The 19,696-nt window shown below is 44.2% G+C and overlaps 2 non-coding genes across 2 annotated transcripts; both read left to right on the forward strand.

Annotated features, from left to right (window-relative positions):
- Positions 1-8,061: 8,061 nt before the first annotated feature.
- Positions 8,062-8,272, forward strand: LOC123458045. The gene has a single exon (XR_006635363.1). It is a non-coding gene; the product is annotated as a small nucleolar RNA U3 (small nucleolar RNA).
- A 10,053-nt stretch (positions 8,273-18,325) lies between these two features.
- On the forward strand, positions 18,326-18,536 carry LOC123458043. The gene has a single exon (XR_006635361.1). It is a non-coding gene; the product is annotated as a small nucleolar RNA U3 (small nucleolar RNA).
- Positions 18,537-19,696: the final 1,160 nt, after the last annotated feature.

Genomic DNA, 19,696 nt, shown 5'->3' on the forward strand with positions numbered 1-19,696 from the left:
GCTTATGGGCTTGATAGCCAGTTTCCCCATGCCAGTGTTTGGCACACCCTCCTGTTGCTGTGGTCCACCTTCTGTTGGCCAGGGGGTGATGTCCACTCTCTGCTCATGCCATTGTTTTCCCCTGCCATCGTGGAGCTTCCCCTCAAGCCTGTAAGCCAAAATAAATCTCTTTTTCCCAGAAGCTGCTCTTGGTTGGGTGATTTCTACCAGCAATGTGATCGGACTGCAACAATGGCTTAACAGTTAAGATGTTTGCCTGCAAAAGCAAAGGACCCAGGTTCAATTCCCCAGGACCCATGTAAGCCAGATACAGAAGGTGGCACATGTGTCTGGAGTTCATTTGCAGCAGCTAGAGGTTCTGCTGTGCCCATTCTCTATCTGCCCCTTTCTGCTTCTTTCTCTCTCAAATAAGTAAAAATAATTTTTTTTAAAGAGAAGAAATGATGACAATATTGCATTAACTAGGTTGGTAAGTGTGGTGGTTTGATTCAGGTGTCCCCCATAAACTTAGGTGTTCTGGATGCTAGGTTCCCCAGCTGATGGCAATTGGAAATTAATGCCTCCTGGAGGGAGTGTATTGTTGGGGGTGGGCTTATGGGCTTTATAGCCAGTTTCCCCATGCCAGTGTTTGGCACACTCTCCTGTTGCTATTGTCCACCTTATGTTGGCCAGGGGGTGATGTCCACCCTCTGCTCATGCCATCATTTTCCTGCCATCGTGAAGCTTCCCCTCGAGCCTGAAAGCCACAATAAACCTTTTTTTTTTTTTTTTCCCCACAAGCTGCTTTTGGTGGCAGCAATGCGAATGTGAATACAATACCCTGTCTCAAGAAATAAGATGGAGGGCTGAGGATATGGCTTAGTGGTCAAATGCATTTGCTTGGAAAGCCTGCCAGCCTAGGTTTGATTCTTCAGTACCCATGTAAAGCCAGATGCACAAAGTGGTACATGCATCTGAAATTAATTTGCAGTTGCAGGAGGCACTGGTGTCTCCATACTCTATCTGCTCCCCCCTTTCCCTCTCTCTCAAATATTATAAAAAATAAAGTGGAGCCAAGCATGATGGTGCATGCCTTAAATCTCAACACTTGGAAGGCAGAGGTAGGAGAATCACTGTGAGTTCGAGGCCACCCTGAGACTGAATTCCAGGCCAGTTTCACTGAGTTAGAGTGAAACCTGTGCTTGTATGGAAAGCAGTCTTACCTGTTGAGCCCATCTCCTAGACCCCTCTTTTTTTTTTTTTTTTTTTTTTTGAGGTAAGGTGTCACTCTAGTCTAGTCCAGACTGACCTGGAACCCATTCTGTAGTCACAGGCTGGCTTGTTACACTGATCAGCACCAGAGCTGAGGTAACTATGCATAGTGCAGAGAACTGCACACCAGGGAGAAGAAAGCTTATAACGGCATCTTAGAGCCTGGGAAGATGACTCAGTGGTTAAAGGTGCTTGCTTGCAAAATCTGCCTGCTCAGGTTCAGTGCCTTAGTACCAAAGTAAACCCTGATGCACAAAGTGGCTCACATGTCTGGAATTTTTCTGCAGTGGCAAAAGGCCCTGGTGCCCATTCTCTCTCCCTCTGCACATAAATAAATTAAAATATTTATTAAAAAATTATGCTGGGGTCACATATATCTGGAGTTCGTTTGCAGAGGCTGAAGGCCCTGGAGTGCTCATTCTCTCTCCCTCTCTCTCCCTCCCTCTTTCTCTGTCAAATAAATAAATAAATAAAAATTTTAAAATTTAAAAAAAATTATGCCAGGCTTGGTGGCACACATCTTTAATCCCAGCACTTGGGAGGCAGAGGTAGGAGGATCACCGTGAGTCGAGGCCACCCTGAGACTACATAGTGAATTCCAGGTCAGCCTGAGCTAGAGTGAAACCCTACCTCAATAAACAAAACAAAACAAAAATTAAAATGATTGCTAAAATGTAATCCAAGAAACTGATATCCTATACCTGAGGACCTCACTCAAAGAAACAAGTCTAATTGCATCTGGATTTGCACATTGTACCCATTTATTTGCAAAGTAGGAATGTACTTCTAGGGCTGATGAGAGAGCTTAGCAGTTAAAGGTGCTTGCTTGCAAAGCCTCACGGCCTGGGTTTTATTCCCTAATGTCCATGTAGAGCCATATGCAGGAGTTCCTTTGCAGTAGCAGGAGACCATAGCATGCTTCTTTCTTTCTCTATTTCAAATAAATAAATATTTGCTCTTTAAAAAAGTTTACCTCTCGGGCTGGAGAGATGGCTTACTGGTTAAGAGCTTGCCTGTGAAGCCTCAGGACCCCGGTTCGAGGCTCGATTCCCCAGGACCCACATTAGCCAGATGCACAAGGGGGTGTACTCGTCTGGAGTTCGCTTGCAGTGGCTGGAGGCCCTGGTGCGCCCATTCTCTCTCTCTCTCTCTCTATCTGCCTCTCTCTCTCTGTGTCTGTTGCTCTCAAATAAATAAAAAAAAAAAATTAAAAAAAAAAGTTTACCTCTCCTTATAAAAGGAAAAATCTGAAAGCTAAATTCATATGAAAAAAGAAATAGAAAAAAAAGCCGGGCATGGTGGTGTATGCCTTTAATCCCAGCAGAGGTAGGAGGATCGCCATGAGTTAGAGGCCACCCTGAGACTATGTAGTGAATTCCAGATCAGCCTGGCCTAGAGTGAGACCCTACCTTGAAAAACCATGAAAAGAAGAAAAAAAAAAAAGAGGGGGCTGGTGAGATGGCTTAGAGGTTAAGACATTTGCCTTCAAAGCCAAAGGACCTAGGCTTGACTCCCCATTACCCATGTAAGCCAGATGCATAAGAGGGCACATGCATTTGGAGTTTGCTGTGGTCAGAGGCACTTGCGCACCCATTCTCTCTGTCTCTTTCTCAAATAAATAAAAATAAAAATATTTCTTTTAAAAAAGAAATAGGGCACATTAAGTTCCAAAAATGATCTCAAAGTTGGCTCAGTGGGTTAGTGTCTTCCCCAAACATGAGGGCCTGAGACAACCTGAGTTTGAGTCCCCATGATTCATGTAAACAGCTGGGTGTGGCCATGGACATCTGTTACCCCAGTACTGTGAGGAGCTGAGATGGGACTTGCTGGCATTTAGGAAAACTACAGTTCCTTGGGGCTGGAGAGATGGCGTATCGGTTAAGCGCTTGCCTGTGAAGCCTAAGGACCCCGGTTCAAGGCTCGATTCCCCAGGACTCACATTAGCCAGATGCACAAGGGGGCATACACATCTGGAGTTCTGGCTAGAAGCCCTGGCGAGCCCACTCTCTTCTCTCTCTCTCTGCCTCTTTCTTTCTCTGTCTGTCGCTCTCAAATAAAAAATAAACAAAACTGAGACCTTTGTATTAAAAAAAACAAAAACAAAAAAACTACAGTTCCTTATTCAGAAGGCGACTCCATCTCAGGAACTAGAATGAGTGATCACGGAAGACACTCAGTGCTCTCCTGGGCTCTGCATGCAAGGGACGTGCTCCTTCTCTCACACACACATACACACCCCACCGCCACCACCATACCACACAGCACCCACAAATAAGAACCTAAGCACCCATATTTAGGGCTTCAAGCTGCTCAGGGTTTACCATATTTTTGTTCAATAAATGTGAACTACTGCTGAATTATTTTATGGCCCACTGGAAAAATGCTGCCCTGCAATATTAAATTCACCAGTGGAGAAACCTCTTGAATTTCAAGCAGGGACTGAATTCTGACCTTGTGCCAGGAACATTACTAGCGCAGATCGCAGTTTCTCCGGGTTCCCGTGCAGAGAGCAAATGGTGCTGGGAGAGGAAATGCCCACTCTTAGAGGACAGTGTTCATCTACAAAATGGAACCGGAGTCCAGAAGGGATAGAATTATGTCTGCTATTATGCCTATGTGGTTTATATTGATTCAAGCTGCTTCCTGGTACACGTGGAGAATATGTCTTGGACTTGTGGACAGACAGCGGGCACAGTGACAGGTTTAGTGTAAGTATCTAAGCCTGACGGGTCGCAAGGAAAGGTGATTGGGTACAGAACTTGAACTTTCTGGCAAGGGTGAATAGTAAGAAGAGACTTGGCCTTATTCTCGTGGAGTGAAAGGATATAATGCCTTAGTGGAACCCAAGGATCCAGAGGAGGACCTGGTTAGTAAACATGGGTGCCAGGAACATTGTCCTGGGGCTTCTTCCTCCCCTCAAATAGAAGCTTCCACCTTTAGTCCCAGCACTTGGGAGGCCAGGGTAAGAGGATCACTATGAGTTCGAAGCCAAACTGAGACTATGTCATGAATTGCAGGTCAGCTTGGGCTAGAGCAAGACCCTATCTTGGGGGGGGGGGGAGAGAGAGACAAGAAGAAAACCAAGCACTAGAGATGTACTGGGGGGCGGGGATTATCAAAAACAGCTGACAGCAACACATCAGTATGAATCTGTAGCTCCCCAGTTTCTACAGTGGCTCACAAGTGAAATCCGAAGGTGTGGAAAATAAAACCATTATCTTTGGCTCTGGACAAGGCAGATATTTATGGGTCAATCATACTTATAGTTACTTTCAACGGACAGATTGCTAGATAGAATAGTTTCTGAGGCTGATCCTGAGTACCTAAGTAGTTTGTTTCAGGCGATGTTGGGCAGTTTGTGAAGGAAGAGCTTGTCTGAACCGCCCTCAGGATTGCCTCCAGCAAACACGCCGGCTTTCTGCTTGATAAGGTCAGGAGACTGACTGCCACATGGCGCAGCAGCTCCTCCATCGCTCTACAGGCTCACACGGCCCATAGGAAAAACAGGAGTGTTAACAGAAACCAAAGATGTTACAAAAATGCCATAAGGAAACCTACTTATTTGTTATATAGTTAAAAATATATTTTGGGGGGCTGGAGAGATGGCTTAGCGGTTGAGGTGCATGCCTGCGAAGCCTAAGGACTCAGGTTTGATTCTCCAGGTCCCACATAAGCCAGGTGCACATGGTGGCGCATGCATCTGGAGTTTGTTTGCCCATTCTCTCTCTCCCCCATTCTGTCTCTATTAAATAAATGAAAATAAAATTATATATATATATAATTTTGGGCTGGAGAGATGGCTTAGAGATTAAGGTGCTTGCCTGCAAAGCCTAAGGACCCATGTTTGATTCTCTAATCCCACATAAGCAGGTGCCCAAGGGTGAGGCCAAAGCAAGGTTGCGCATGCCCACTAGGTGGCGCAAGCGTCTGGAGTTCGACTGCACTGGTTAAAGCACTTGCCTGCAAAACCTAACAAAGCGGGTTTGATTCCCCAGTATCCATATAAAGCCAGATGCACAAAGTGGCACATTTACCTGGAGTTTGTTTACAGTATCTGGAGGCCCTGGTGGGCCCATTCTCTGTCTCTCTTCTTGAAAAATAAATAAATAAAAATATAAAGTATTACATATATATAATTTATATATAACATGTATGTGTAATGTTTTTGTATGTATAATTGTTAAAAAGAGAGTTTGAACAGAAGTACCCTGCAGAGTAGATAAGGTTACTCCCAGAAGCCATAGGCTACAGGAAAATCCTTGTGCCCAATAAGTTGTTGGTTAGGGATATTCTTGATACCAACCACAATGTCAGGATCAGATTTAAATTCTAGGAAAAGGGAGCTCCCTCCCAGAGAGGGGCTCAGGTTGTTCATGGAAAGACAGGTCAAGGAAACTCCTTTAGGCAAGAGATTAAGAGAAGGAAGATCCTTTGCTCTCTAGCAAAGTGGAGTCTGCAAGGATCGGCCCAGAGCCATTCCTGCAGTTTACTTTTGGGGTCCAGTCACCTAAACTGCCTCCGAACTGGGGGATCTTGTTTGCCAGTCAGCCTCCTTCCTTGTCTGTGGAAGAGTGCTCTTGTAACTCCAGCACTCCTGAGTCTGAGGCAGGACAATAATGAGTCGGATCAGCAAGGTGGGTCTGGACATGCCTATAATCTCAGCACTTAGGAGGTGGAACCAGGAGGATCAGTTCGAAGACCAGCCTTGACTGCATAGACCAGAAGTCAGACTGAGCTACAGGAGGCCCTGTCTCAGAAAACAAAACAAACAAACAAACCACCAAATGAAAAGAGTTAGAGTCTATCTCAAAAACAAAAGGAAAATTTAGTTGAGGCCATTTCAAGATGGGATGAAAGACACACTTCAGTAGAATGCTAATATTCAACACAGTAGGAAGAGATGGGAGCTTTCTCAATCTGAAAGGGGGTAGGGGTGGTGGTGAGGTCTCCCCTTCTTTCACCAGGAATCCAGGCTTTGTATACCAAAGGCAAAACTAGCTATGGCTAACATGCTTGATGATGAAACAGTAAATTGTGGAGATTGGAAGCAGGGCAAGGATATTGGTCTCACCCTTTGTGTTCAACAGTGTGCCCTAAATCCTTGTTAGTCCATTCAGGCGAGAAGAAACCAACCCACAGAAGCTGGAAAACAGGTTCCAAAGCTGTTGCTGTTTACAGATGTCAGTGAGGGCGTGGGAAGCCCCAGACCCTTTCTCATGGTAGAAGTAAGAATTTGCTGTGTTGCTACTTCTGAATTGAAACAGTCTATCCTAAAGGAAGACTTAAGAAGTTCCAAACTATAGGGCTGAAGAGATGGGTCAGCAGTTAAGGTGCTTGCCTGCAAAGCCTAACTTCCTGGCTTTGATTCTCCAGTACCCACATAAAGCCAGATGCACAAAGTAGTGCATGCATCTGGAGTTTGTTTGCAGTGGCTAAAGGCCCTGGAGCGCCCAATCTCTCCCCCTCTCTCTCTGCTTGTAAATAAATAAAATGTCTTTATATTACAAGCTTATAAGTTATATATTAAAAAATTACACCATAGGCTCCTTTAAGACTCATGGATGAGAGATGCATTAAGGCCCAGGAAGTAAATGACCACAGGTCTCGGGAAGAGTTCAGAACCTTCTCAAGCTCATAGAGGAAAAGCTAAGGAAAGGCACCCATGTGACCAGAGATCCCACGTGGAGGGCCTGGGGAAAGAAGCGAGGAAAGGAAAGAGAAAAGAAAGTTCAAGGAGCCCCTTTCATGTGGGGAGCTGGAGGGGATAAAGAACCCACGCGGGCAGAGTAAGGGCTGGGGTTCAGCTCCCCTGGGCCTGGGCGTGGGCTTGAGCAGAAGCAGCCAAGGCCACACCTAGGGAAAAACTCACGCACAGCTGGAAGTTACCAAGTCACAGGGACAGAGGGAATCTGCCCTCCCCTTCCAAAGGCAGTTATAACCTTATGGGGGTGGGCTGACCTGAGCCAGAGGGACAGCTAGTTGGTTAGGCTAGGAGTTGTCTCCGGAAGAGATTAGCCCTGGCAGCGGTGGGGGGGGGGGCGGGCTGAACTTGACCAACCACAATGTTTAAATCCTATGAAACACCTCCCTCCTAAGAGAGGTCCTGACTGTGGGAAAACGGTTCTACTGAACTAGGCAAGAGAGATAAAATGTCTCATTATCATAGATTTTCTATTAACTGCAAACTTTCTTGCACATTGTTCCTTCAGGGTTCCAGTCACCCTAACTCTACCCCCTTAGGTTCAAAGCAGTCTTTGCTTTGTCATTTTTCCTGCCTTTTTAATTTAATTTAATTGACTTATTTATAGATTTTTTTGAGGTAGGGTCTCATTCTAGCTCAGGCTGACCTGGAATTCACTATGTAGTCTCAGGATGACTTTGAACTCACAGCAATTCTCTTACCTCTGCCTTCCAAGTGCTGGGATTAAAGGTGTGTGCCACCATGCCCACTCACATTTTGTTTGGGGGCGGGAATCCAGGCTCTGCAGCCCAGGCTCAGCTCCTTCCACCCCCCAGGCCAGGGCATGCATCACCTGAGCTCAGAGGCAGGAGTGGGGCGGGGCCAGAAACAACTCGCTAGTGATTGGCTGGCCAGCCACCGTATGTTAATTAATGTGACAGCTCGAAATGTCTTTAAAAACTGCAGTTCCACAAGGCTGTGTAAACATTAGTAATGAATAAAGTGTCTTCCACACATATCCCAATGCACAATGCGATGTGGCATTGCCGAAAAGCAAACCACCAATTTCTCACTGTTAACAAAATGTGGGTGAATTTCCGGCAGTGCGGAGAGCCGAAGGAAGCAAGGTCAAGACTATACTTTCAGGGATCATTTCTATATTTCTTTACTAGAGAAGTTTCTCTGACTGTGTAGAGCACCGGAAACCACGAGGAGGAGGCACAGTGTTCTCTCCTGAGCCTGAAGCTGGTGGGGGCGTCGCGCATTGTGACTGCCCGCTGCCATTGATGATCGTTCCCCTCTCCCCGGAGAGGCGGAGGGAGAGAGCGCAGTCTGAGTGGCTTCCATTGTTACTTTACTGGTAGTCTAAAAAGAAACCGTGTTTTGTGATATTTCTGTTTGCCCAGTGATACTTGTAGCAAGCTTTTCCTTTCTCTGCAAAATTGTTTCTTTTTAAAGTACTTGTTAGATAAAGAATGTGGTTCTCAGGGATTGCAAGTGGGTTCCAGATGCATGTTCCCCTTTGTGCATCTGCCGTGCCTGGGTCCTTTGGCTTTACACGCAAAGGCCTTAATAGGCCTAAAACCTCTCTAGCCCATGATAGCTTATAAAGTTTTCTGAGTTTTTTAGTTATTTTTTCATTGCGTTTATTAGTAGTTTGAGGTAGGCTCTTGCTTTAGCCTAGGCTGTTCTGGAACTCGCTTTGTTGTCCCAACCAGCTTTGGGTTTCACAGGGACTTCCTCCTGTTCCACTTAAAAAAAATTAGTTTTTCGAGGTAGGGTTTCAGAAAGTCTAGTCCAGGCTGACCTGGAATTCACTATGTAGTCTCAGGGTGGCCTCGAACACCTCCTACCTCTGCCGCCCGAGGGCTGGGATTAAAGGCGTGCACCATCAGGCTGAGCTTTTTCCTTCCTTCCTTCCTTCCTTCTTCCTTCCTTCCTTCCTTCCTTCCTTCCTTCCTTCCTTCCTTCCTTCCTTCCTTCTTTCTTTCCTTCTTTCTCTCCCTCCCTCTTTCTTTCTCCTTTCTTTCTTTCTTTCTTTCTTTCTTTCTTTCTTTCTTTCTTTCTTTCTTTTTCTTTCTGGGAAAAAGGAGTTTATTATCAACCCCTGGCCAACATCAGGTGGACAACAGGAACAGAAGAGTGTGCCCCCTGCTTCTATTTTAAAATTTTAATTATATTTCTGTGTGTTTTACTCCTGTCTCTCTTACCCAGTGGTAGAATTAAAGGCATGTGCAACTATGCCAAGTTGTTTTTTTTTTCCAATTTACTACCTGTTTACTAGTGACTATTATTTATTTATTTATTTATTTTTGGTTTTTCGAGGTAGGGTCTCACTCTGGTCCAGGCTGACCTGGAATTAACTCTGTCATCTCAGGGTGGCCTTGAACTCAGGGCAATCCTCCTACCGCTGCGTCCCCATTGCTGGGATTAAAGGCGTGAGCCACCACGCCCGGCTTATGTATTTATTTATTTTTCTTTTTTTTAATTTTATTATTATTATTTTAATTTTTATTAGCATTTTCCATGATTATAAAAAAAAATCCTGTGTTAATTCCCTCCCCCCCCACACTTTCTCCTTTGAAATTCCATTCTCCATCATATTACCTCCCCATCACAATCATTGTACTTACATATATACAATATCAACCTATTAAGTACCCTCCTCCCTTCCTGGGTTACCTCACTTAGTATAATCCTTTCCAGGTCCATCCATTTTTCTGCAAATTTCATAACTTCATTTTTCTTTACCGCTGAGTAGAACTCCATTGTATAAATGTGCCACATCTTCATTATCCACTCATCAGTTGAGGGACATCTAGGCTGGTTCCATTTCCCAGCTATTATAAATTGAGCAGCAATAAACATGGTTGAGCATGTACTTCTAAGGAAATGAGATGAGTCCCTCGGATATATGCCTAGGAGTGCTGTAGCTGGGTCATATGGTAGATCAATCTTTAGCTGTTTTAGGAACCTCCACACTGATTTCCACAATGGCTGGACCAGATTGCATTCCCACCAGCAGTGTAGAAGGGTTCCTCTTTTTCCACATCCCTGCCAACATTTATGATTATTTGTTTTCATGATGGTGGCTAATCTAACAGGAGTGAGATGGAATCTCAATATAGTTTTAATCTGTATTTTCCTGATGACTAGTGACGTGGAACATTTTTTTAGATGCTTATATGCCATTTGTATTTCTTCCTTTGAGAATGCTCTATTTAGCTCCATAGCCCATTTTTTGATTGGCTTGTTTGATTCCTTATTATTTAACTTTTTGAGTTCTTTGTATATCCTAGATATTAATCCTCTATCAGATATATAGCTGGTGAAGATTTTTTCCCATTCTGTAGGTTGCCTCTTTGCTTTTTTCACTGTGTCCTTTGCAGTGCAAAATCTTTGTATTTTCATGACATCCCAGAGATTAATCTGTGGTTTTATTGCCTGAACAATTGAGGTTGTATTCAGAAAGTCTTTGCCAAGACCAATATGTTGGAGGGTTTCCTTTACTTTTTCCTCTAGCAGTTTCAGAGTTTCAGATCTGATGTTAAAGGCGTGAGCCACCACGCCCGGCTTATGTATTTATTTATTATTATTATTATTATTATTATTATTTTGGTTTTTCGAGGTAGGGTCTCACTCTGGTCCAGGCTGACCTGGAATTAACTCTGTAGTCTCAGGGTGGCCTCGAACTCTCGGCGAACCTCCGACCTCTGCCTCCTGAGTGCTGGGATTAAAGGCGTGCGCCACCACGCCCGGCTCTTATGTATTTATTTTTGAGGCAGGGTCTCATTCTAGCCCAGCCTGACCTGGATAGAACTTACTCTGTACTCCCAGGCTGACCTCCAACTCACCGTTACCTTCCTATCTCTGCTTCCTGTGTGCTAAGATTAAGGGCATATGCCATCAACGCATGGCTGATGTTTTACTTCTAATTTTTATGTAATCCATTTGGTTTTGTTTCTCTTGTCTGTGGCTTTGGGCTATTAATAAAATATAACTGTCTGTTCTAACGTGGTTTTTTGTTTATTTTTGGTTTTTCGAGGTAAAGTCTCAGTCTAGCCCAGGCTGACCTGGAATTCATTATTTACACTCAGGCTGGACTTGAACTCATGGCAATCCTCTTACCTCTGCCTCCTGAGTTCTGCAATTAAAAGCGTCAGCTACCACACCTGGCTTAATAATAATGTTCTGATGTGTTTCTTTTCTGCTCCCCCCAAAAACCACTTAGGAGTTTCATGGTTTCATCTTGTATTTAAATTTTTGACCCATTTTGAGCTTTTTTTTTTTCTTATTCAAACTTCTTAGAAAAAAAATTAACTTTATTTTTATTTATTTATTTGAGAGGGAGAGCGAGAATGGGTGCACCAGACCTCCAACCACTCTAAACGAATTCCAGTAGCATGTGCCCTCTTGTGCATCTGTCTTACGTGGTTCCTGGAGAATCGAACTGAGGTTCTTTTTTTTAAAATATTTTATTTATTTATTTATTAGACAGAAAAAGAGGGGGAGAGAGAGAATGGGCATGCCAGGGCCTCCAGTCACTGCAAATGAACTCCAGATGCATGTGCACCCTTGTGCATCTGGCCAACGTGGGTCCTGGGGAATTGAACCTGGGTCCTTTGGCTTTGCTGACAAATGCCTTAACTGCTAAGCCATCCCTCCAGCCCACGAACTGAGGTTCTTTGGCTTTGCAGGCAAACACCTTAACTGCTAAGCCCTTGTTGTTGTTTTTTTTGTTGTTGTTGTTTTGGTTTTTTTTGGTTTTTTGTTTTGTTTTTGGTTTTGGTTTTGTTTTTTTTTTTGGTTTTTTGAGGTAGGGTCCCACTCTGGTCCAGGCTGACCTGGAATTAGCTCTGTAGTCTCAGGGGGGCCTTGAACTCACGGCGATCCTCCTACCTCTGCCTCCCAAGTGCTGGGATTAAAGGCGTGTGCCACCACGCCCGGCTCTCCAGCCCTCTTTTACACTTCTTTTTTTATTGACAACTTCCATAACTACAGACAAGAAACCATAATAATTCCCTCCCTTACTTTCCCCTTCACAAATTCACTCTCCATCATATCCCTCCCCCTCTCAATTAGTCTCTCTTTTATTTTGATGTCATCATCTTTTCCTCCTCTTATGGGGGGGTCTTGTGAAGGTACTGCTAAGCACTGCGAGCTCATGAATGAGAGGCCAACTTGTGTCTGGAAGAGTGCATTGTAAGCAGTCCTACCCTTCCTTTGGCTCTTACATTCTTTCCAGCATTTCTTCCATAATGGACCCTGAGCCTTGGAAGGTGTGATAGAGATCTTTCAGTGCTGAACACTCTGTCACTTTTCAGCACTATCATCATCACCATGTGAAAAGAGAAGCTTCTCTAACCAAAAGTGAGAGTATTGAGCTCATTCTTGTGTATGATGACAGGGAGGGGTCTTAGTTTCATAATGTATTACAGCTGTAGAAAAGTACTGTGACTGTCGATTCATCTACATATAGATGCATGCTATCCACCGTAGGCTTTAGAATGCTATTGTTATATAAAATGTTAATACACTGCGTGAGAAGGAAAATTCTTAGTAGCAGAGGCCAGTAAGTTAAAAAGGAGATATAAAGGGAAGAGAATGGAAAGGAGGAGGGTACTTAATAGGTTGGTATTGTATATATGTAAGTACAATGATTGAGATGGGGAGGTAATACGATGGAGAATGGAATTTCAAAGGGGAAAGTGTGTGTGGGGGGGAGGGAGGGAATTACCATAGGATTTTTTTTAAAATCATGGAAAATGTTAATAAAAATTTAAAATAGGGCTGGAGAGATGGCTTAGCAGTTAAGCGCTTGCCTGTGAAGCCTAAGGACCCCGGTTCGAGGCTCGGTTCCCCAGGTCCCACGTTAGCCAGATGCACAAGGGGGTGCACGCGTCTGGAGTTTGTTTGCAGTGGCTGGAAGCCCTGGCGCGCCCATTCTCTCTCTCTCCCTCTACCTGTCTTTCTCTCTGTGCCTGTCGCTCTCAAATAAATAAATAAATAATTTTTTAAAAAAATTAAAAATAAAATAAAATTAAAAAAAAAAAAACATGAGGGGAGTTGGGCGGCACTACTCCTGTGCTTGTAGAGAGCTCTTTCCCAGCTCTATACAGGGTGGTTCCCAACAATAACGTAGGAAACACACCTGTAAATGGCTTAGCGACATCACAACATGACGATGCAGTCCTTATTCTACAGAAGAAGAAACTGAGGCCCAGACAACATGACTCATTTACAATGTGATGTTAGATTTCACCTTCTGTCCATCTGGTTACAGTCAGTGGAGTTTCTGCTACTGATGACCTTTCAGATACTTGATGACGAACTCTCCTGTGAATTAGGAAACCACCTTTTGGAATGTACTCAGGTATGCTGAAGCAATATCACAGAGAGACCAGGGCACTCAGTAACCTAAAGTGCTTCAGGATCTCTCCAGCTTGTGGAGGACAGAAGAAGCAGGTCTGAGCAGGAGCTTAGACACCATGTCCAGAGGCTACCGGAGATACCGCATCTCACTGGAGGTTGGTTTCTAAGCTCCCAGGACAAAAACTGCAAAGATGGTTCTTCAGCCAGTGAGGCAGCAGCCTGTGCTAAAAGAATTCAAACAGGGATTGGACTTAAAATATTAGTAAAATGGGGCTGGAGGGATGGCTTAGCGGTTGAGGCGTTTGCCTGCAAAGCCAAAGGACCCAAGTTTGATTCCCCAGAACCCATGTTAGCCAGATGCACAAGGTGGCACATGCGCCTGGAGTTCATTTGCAGTGGCTGGAGGTCATGGCACACCTATTGTCTCTCTCTCTGTCTCTCCCTCTTTCCCTCTGTAGAAAAAATAACTAAATAAAAGTAAAATATTTTAAAAAATAAATTTTTGTTGTTGTTGTTGTTTTGTTTTGTGTTTTTGAGGTTGGATCTCAATCTCACTCTAGCTCAGGCTGACCTGGAATTCACTCTGTATTCTCAGGAGGGTCTCAGGCCTCGAACTCACTGTGATCCTCCTACCTCTGCCTCTCAAGTGCTGGGATTAAGGCGTGTACCACCACACCCAGCAACATTTTCTAAATTGCTTTTATTCATAATATATTGTAGCCATTTCACAGAATTGACAACAAATATTCCTTAGCTTTAAATGGCGACATAATATGCCTCTGGTTCCATATTTTGGCTATTTCCAGGTTTTTTTTATTTTTAATTTGCAAGTATTTTATTGAGGATTTTTGTATCTATCTTCATGACAGAAATTGTTCTATAGTTTTATTGCTGTGTCCTTTTTTTGTTTTGTTTTGTTTTTTGGTTTTTCAATCTGGTCCAGGCTGACCTGGAATTTTCTATGCAGTCTCAGGGTGGCCTTGAACTCACAGCACTCCTCCTACCTCTGCCTCCCGAGTGCTGGGATTAAAAGCATGCACCACCTGCCCGGCTCTGTTGTGTCCTTTTTTTTTTCTTCTCAATTTTTATTAGCATCTTCCATGATTATAAAAAATATCCCTTGGTAATACCGTCCCTCCCCCCCCCCACTGTCCCCTTTGAAATTCCATTCTCCATCATATTTCCTCCCCATCTCAATCACTCTCTTTTATTTTGATGTCATGATCTTTTTCTCCTCTTATGATGGTCTTGTGTAGGTAGTGTCAGGCACTATGAGGTCATGGATATCCAGGCCATTTTATGTCTGGAGGGAGCAAGTTGTAAGGAGTCCTACCCTTCCTTTGGCTCTTACATTCTTTCTGCCACCTCTTCCACAATGGACCCTGAGCCTTGGAAGGTGTGATCGAGATGTTACTCAGTACTCCAGTCACTTCTTTCCAGCACTATGATACCTTCTGAGTCATCCCAAGGTCACTGCCATCTGAAAAGAGAAGATTCTCTACCCAGAGTGAGAGTAGCATTAATATAAGGGTATAAATATTAAGAGAAGTGATTACTGGGTAGTTTGATAAGCATAGTATATATATTTTTCCAGACATCAGCAGATGTTATACCCCTAGGGCTCATGACTACCCCTGTTTTAAGTTTTCAATATCAGGGATGTATTCCTCCCCATGGAGCGGGCCTCCAGTCCAGTTGGAGGGCAGTTGGTTTCCACCATGACAGATGTGCCACTACTGCACCCGTTGGCTCATTTGACCTGGGCTGGCCAATTATAAGGCTTGCAGTGTCCACTGTTGAGTATCTTCACTGGTGGTATCTCTTTCTCCCATTGAACTACATGTAGAATGGCTTCTTCCAGCTTTCTTTAGCTGGTCTACCTGGAGAGGTTATCAGCTCAGTTCCAGCAGGATTTCTCAGTGGCCTTGCAGCCCAAGTATGTGGAGTCTTCAGCAATAGGGTCTTACCATCTATTCCTGGTGGGAAACCAAGGGCCTTGGTAATGTAGGCCATACATTTCTATGGTCACAAGATAAGTTGCTTAAGTTCCTCAAACACACATAGCCAACCACAATAAACGTTACCTAACCTGCTTGAAATTCCCCTAAGCCCCAGCCCACTAGCTTTGCCTACCAGCATCCTAAGCCTATCAGAAAAATACAACTGAGTTACTACTTAAATATACCAATCATGGGATGGAGAGATGGCTTAGCGGTTAAGCGCTTGCCTGTGAAGCCTAAGGACCCCGGTTCGAGGCTCGGTTCCCCAGGTCCCACGTTAGCCAGATGCACAAGGGAGCGCACGCATCTGGAGTTCGTTTGCAGAGGCTGGAAGCCCTGGCACCCCCATTCCCTCTCTCTCCCTCTCTGTCTTTCTCTCTGTGTCTGTCACTCTCAAATAAATAAATTAAAAAAAATTATACCAATCATGTAACCATTCCCCTACTTCTTTGTTCAAATTCCTATAAGAACACTACCCTCCCACTACTCGGGGTTCTTGTATGGGTCCACTACATTGGTGAAGTCAAGAGACTGAGCTTAAGTCTGAATTAAAGCTCCTTGCCCTTGCATACGTGTTTGGTTCTCCTTGGTGGTCACTGGGGGCACCGAGAACTGGGCATAGCAGTTCCATCCTGTAAATGACTAGGTAGTTGATGCTTGGAGCATGCTCAAGAGTCTGTCCCTTCCAAGTCCTTTAAATGCACCATTCACTGCACTTGTCTAGTTTATGTGGGAACCCATTCCTCCATCTCCTACATCCTGGAGAGGAGTACTTCTTTCTTCCTTTGATATTCAGTTAACAAAACAGATTTAACTCTTCTAATAAAGTTCCTCTCTCTCTCCCTCTCTCTTTCTCTCTCTCTATCTCTCTCTCTCGTGTGTGTGTGTTGTTTTGTTTTTAGCTTTTTGAGATAGGGTCTCAGTCTAGCTCCAGCTGACCTGGAGGTCACTGAGAAGTCTCAGGGTGGCCTTGAATGGTGATCCTCCTACCTCTGCCTCCCAAGTGCTGGGATTAAAGGCCTGCACCACCATGCCTGGCTGGGTTTTAATCAGTACAAAGCAATTCATACTAAAACATGATACTATTTATTTAAATCTTTATTTAAGAGAGAAGGGGATGGGAAGAAGGGAGAGTAGGGGAGGGAGAATTGGTACACCAGGGTCTTCTGCTACTGCCGCTGCTACAAATTCTGGATGCATGGGCCACATGCAACCTCAGAATTTGGGAAGTCAAGGCAGGAGAATCAGTAGTTTAAGGCCATCCTCAAGTACATAGCAAGTTTGAGGCCATGTGGACTATATGAGACCTTGTCTCAATGGAAACAAACAAACAAACAAACAAATAATTTGTAAGACATGGGAGGGAATACATCCCTGATACTGTAAACCTACAACAGGGGTAGTTATGGGCCCTAAGGGCATAACGCCTGCTGCTGGCTGGCTAAATGTATATACTATGCTCACCAAACTGCCCAGTAAGCACTTCTCTTAATGTTCATACCCATATATTAATGTTACTCTCATTTTTGGTTAGAAAACCTCTTTTCAGATGGCAGTGACCTTGGGATGACTCAGAAGGCACCATGGTGCTGAGAAGTGACAGAGGAGTGCTCAGCATTGAAATATCTCTATCACATCATGGTCCATTGCAGAAGAGGTGGCAGAAAGAATGTAAGAGCCAAAGGAAGGGTAGGAATCCTTAGAATGTGCTCCTCCAGACACAAAATGGCCTGGATATCCATAACCTCACAGTGCCGGACACTACCTACACAAGACCATCATAATAACAGGAAAAACCATGACATCAAAATAAAATAGAGACTGATTGAGAGGGGGAGGGGCTATGATGGAGAGTGGAGTTTCAAAGGGGAAAGTTGGGGGAGGGAGGGCATTACCATGGGATATTGTTTACAATCATGGAAGTTGTTAATAAAAAAAAAATTATTTGCAAGACAATGGAGTGAACTGGAGGTCATCTTGTTAAGCACAAAATGGTAATCTCCAAAATACAAATACCTCATGCTTTTTTCCCCCTGAGGGTTGTATATTTTATTTTTTAATATAATTTTAGTTATTCATTTCTGAGGAGAGAAAACATGAATGAACTAGCATGTCAGGACCTCTTATCAGTGCAAATGAATTCTAGTTCCCCAGCTCAAATCTACATTCTGCATGTGTGTGAAATGACATACTACACAGAGGAAAGAAGGGAGCCAGGCAGGAGGGGAGTAAGATGGCATAGGTTACCACTGCAAAGGAACTCCAGACACGTGCACCACTTTATGCATCTGGCTTTATGTGGGTACTGAGGACTCAAATCTGGCTCCTTAGGCTTTACAGGCAAGTGCCTTAACCACTGAGCGATCTCTTCAGCCTGTGTGTGTGTGTTTTTAAGACAGGGTCTTGCTGTGTGGCCAGGACTGGCCTAGAACTTAACTCAGAGCAATCCTCTTGACTCTGCCTCTGGGTTGCTGGACCCACAAGTGAGCCTCCACCACACCCAGCTCTATCTTTGGTACTTAGATCATAGGTTAAAATTCCAAAGGAAGACATGCAATCTTCGCTTGGTCATTTTTCTTGCCTTCTTTTATTCTCTCTTTTTCCTTCACCAAGGCCTTCTAGCATCAGCCACTGGTCGCAGCCCACCCGTGTCTGCCAGCGCTCACATTTTACTTGGGGGCGGGAATCCAGGCTCTGCAGCCCAGGCTCAGCTCCTTCCACCCCCCAGGCCAGGGCATGCATCACCTGAGCTCAGAGGCAGGAGTGGGGCGGGGTCAGAAATAACTCGCTAGTGATTGGCTGGCCAGCCACCGTATGTTAATTAATGTGACAGCTCGAAATGTCTTTAAAAACTGCAGTTCCACAAGGCTGTGTAAACATTGGTAATGAATAAAGTGTCTTCCACACATATCCCAATGCACAATGCGATGTGGCATTGCCGAAAAGCAAACCACCAATTTCTCACTGTTAACAAAATGTGGGTGAATTTCCGGCAGTGCGGAGAGCCGAAGGAAGCAAGGTCAAGACTATACTTTCAGGGATCATTTCTATAGTTCTTTACTAGAGAAGTTTCTCTGACTGTGTAGAGCACCGGAAACCACGAGGAGGAGGCACAGTGTTCTCTCCTGAGCGTGAAGTTGGTGTGGGCATCGCGCATTGTGACTGCCCGCTGCCATTGATGATCGTTCCCCTCTCCCCGGAGAGGAGGAGGGAGAGAGCGCAGTCTGAGTGGCTTCCATTGCTACTTTACTGTCAATCCCAAAAGAAACTGTAGTTTTTCTGATATTTCAGTTTGCCCAATGATACTTGTAGCAGACTTTTCCTTACTCTGCAAAATTGTTTCTTTTTAAAGTACTTACTAGATAAAGAATGTGTTTCTCAAGGATTCCAGCCACAGCAAGTGGGTTCCAGATGCATGTTCCCCTTTGTGCATCTGCCTTGCCTGGGTCCTTTGGCTTTACACTTAAAGGCCTTAATAGGCCTAAAACACCTCTCTAGCCCACGATAGCTTATGGTGATGAAAGGTGCCTGACTTTCCTCAGCACCTTAGTCCAGGTTTACTTCTGCCTCCCAAGTGCTGAGATTATAGGTGTAAAGCACCACACCCAGCTTCCCTCAGACTTGTTTGTTTTGGGAGGTTTCCAGGTAGAGCCTTACTCTAGTCCAGGCTGACCTGGAATTCATTATGTAGTCTCAGGGTGGCTTAGAACTCATAGAGATCCTCCCATCTCTTCCTCCAGAATGCTGGGATTAAAGGCCTGTGCCACCATGTCTAATTATATTTGCATAGGAGGATCTGTTTAATAGCTTCAGGCCGAATTTCAACCTCAGAAAAGTGGGTCTGAGTCAACAGCCGCACAGGGAATTTTGGTGGCTCAAAGTCAGAGGTCAAAATACATTAAATACACATGGTGGCGTGCGCCTTGAGAGGCAGAGGTAGGAGGACAGCCATGAGTTCGAGGCCACGTTGAGACTACATAGTGAATTCCATGTCAGTGCGAGCTAGAGTGAGACCCTACCTCGAAAAACCAAAGAAGAAAAAAACAAAAAACCATGAAACAATGAGTCCATTTCACATGAAAAGTGCTCTATTCTAAGCAAAGAGACAACCTATAGAATGAGAGAAAATCTTTGCCAGCTATACATCTGACAGATGATTAATATCTTGGATATACAAAGAACTTAGAAAACTAAATAATAAGAAATTAAACAACCCAATTAAAATATGGGCTACAGAACTAGAGAGTTCTCAAAAGAAGAAATATAGATGGCATATAAACATCTCTTTTAAAAGTGCTACATACTTAGCTAACAGGGAAATGCAAATTAAAACCACTTTGAGGACTGGGGGGATGGCTTAGCAGTTAAGGTGCTTGTTTGCAAAGCCAAAGGA

Source organism: Jaculus jaculus, chromosome 1, assembly GCF_020740685.1.
Source record: "Jaculus jaculus isolate mJacJac1 chromosome 1, mJacJac1.mat.Y.cur, whole genome shotgun sequence".
NCBI classification, from domain to species: domain Eukaryota; kingdom Metazoa; phylum Chordata; class Mammalia; order Rodentia; family Dipodidae; genus Jaculus; species Jaculus jaculus.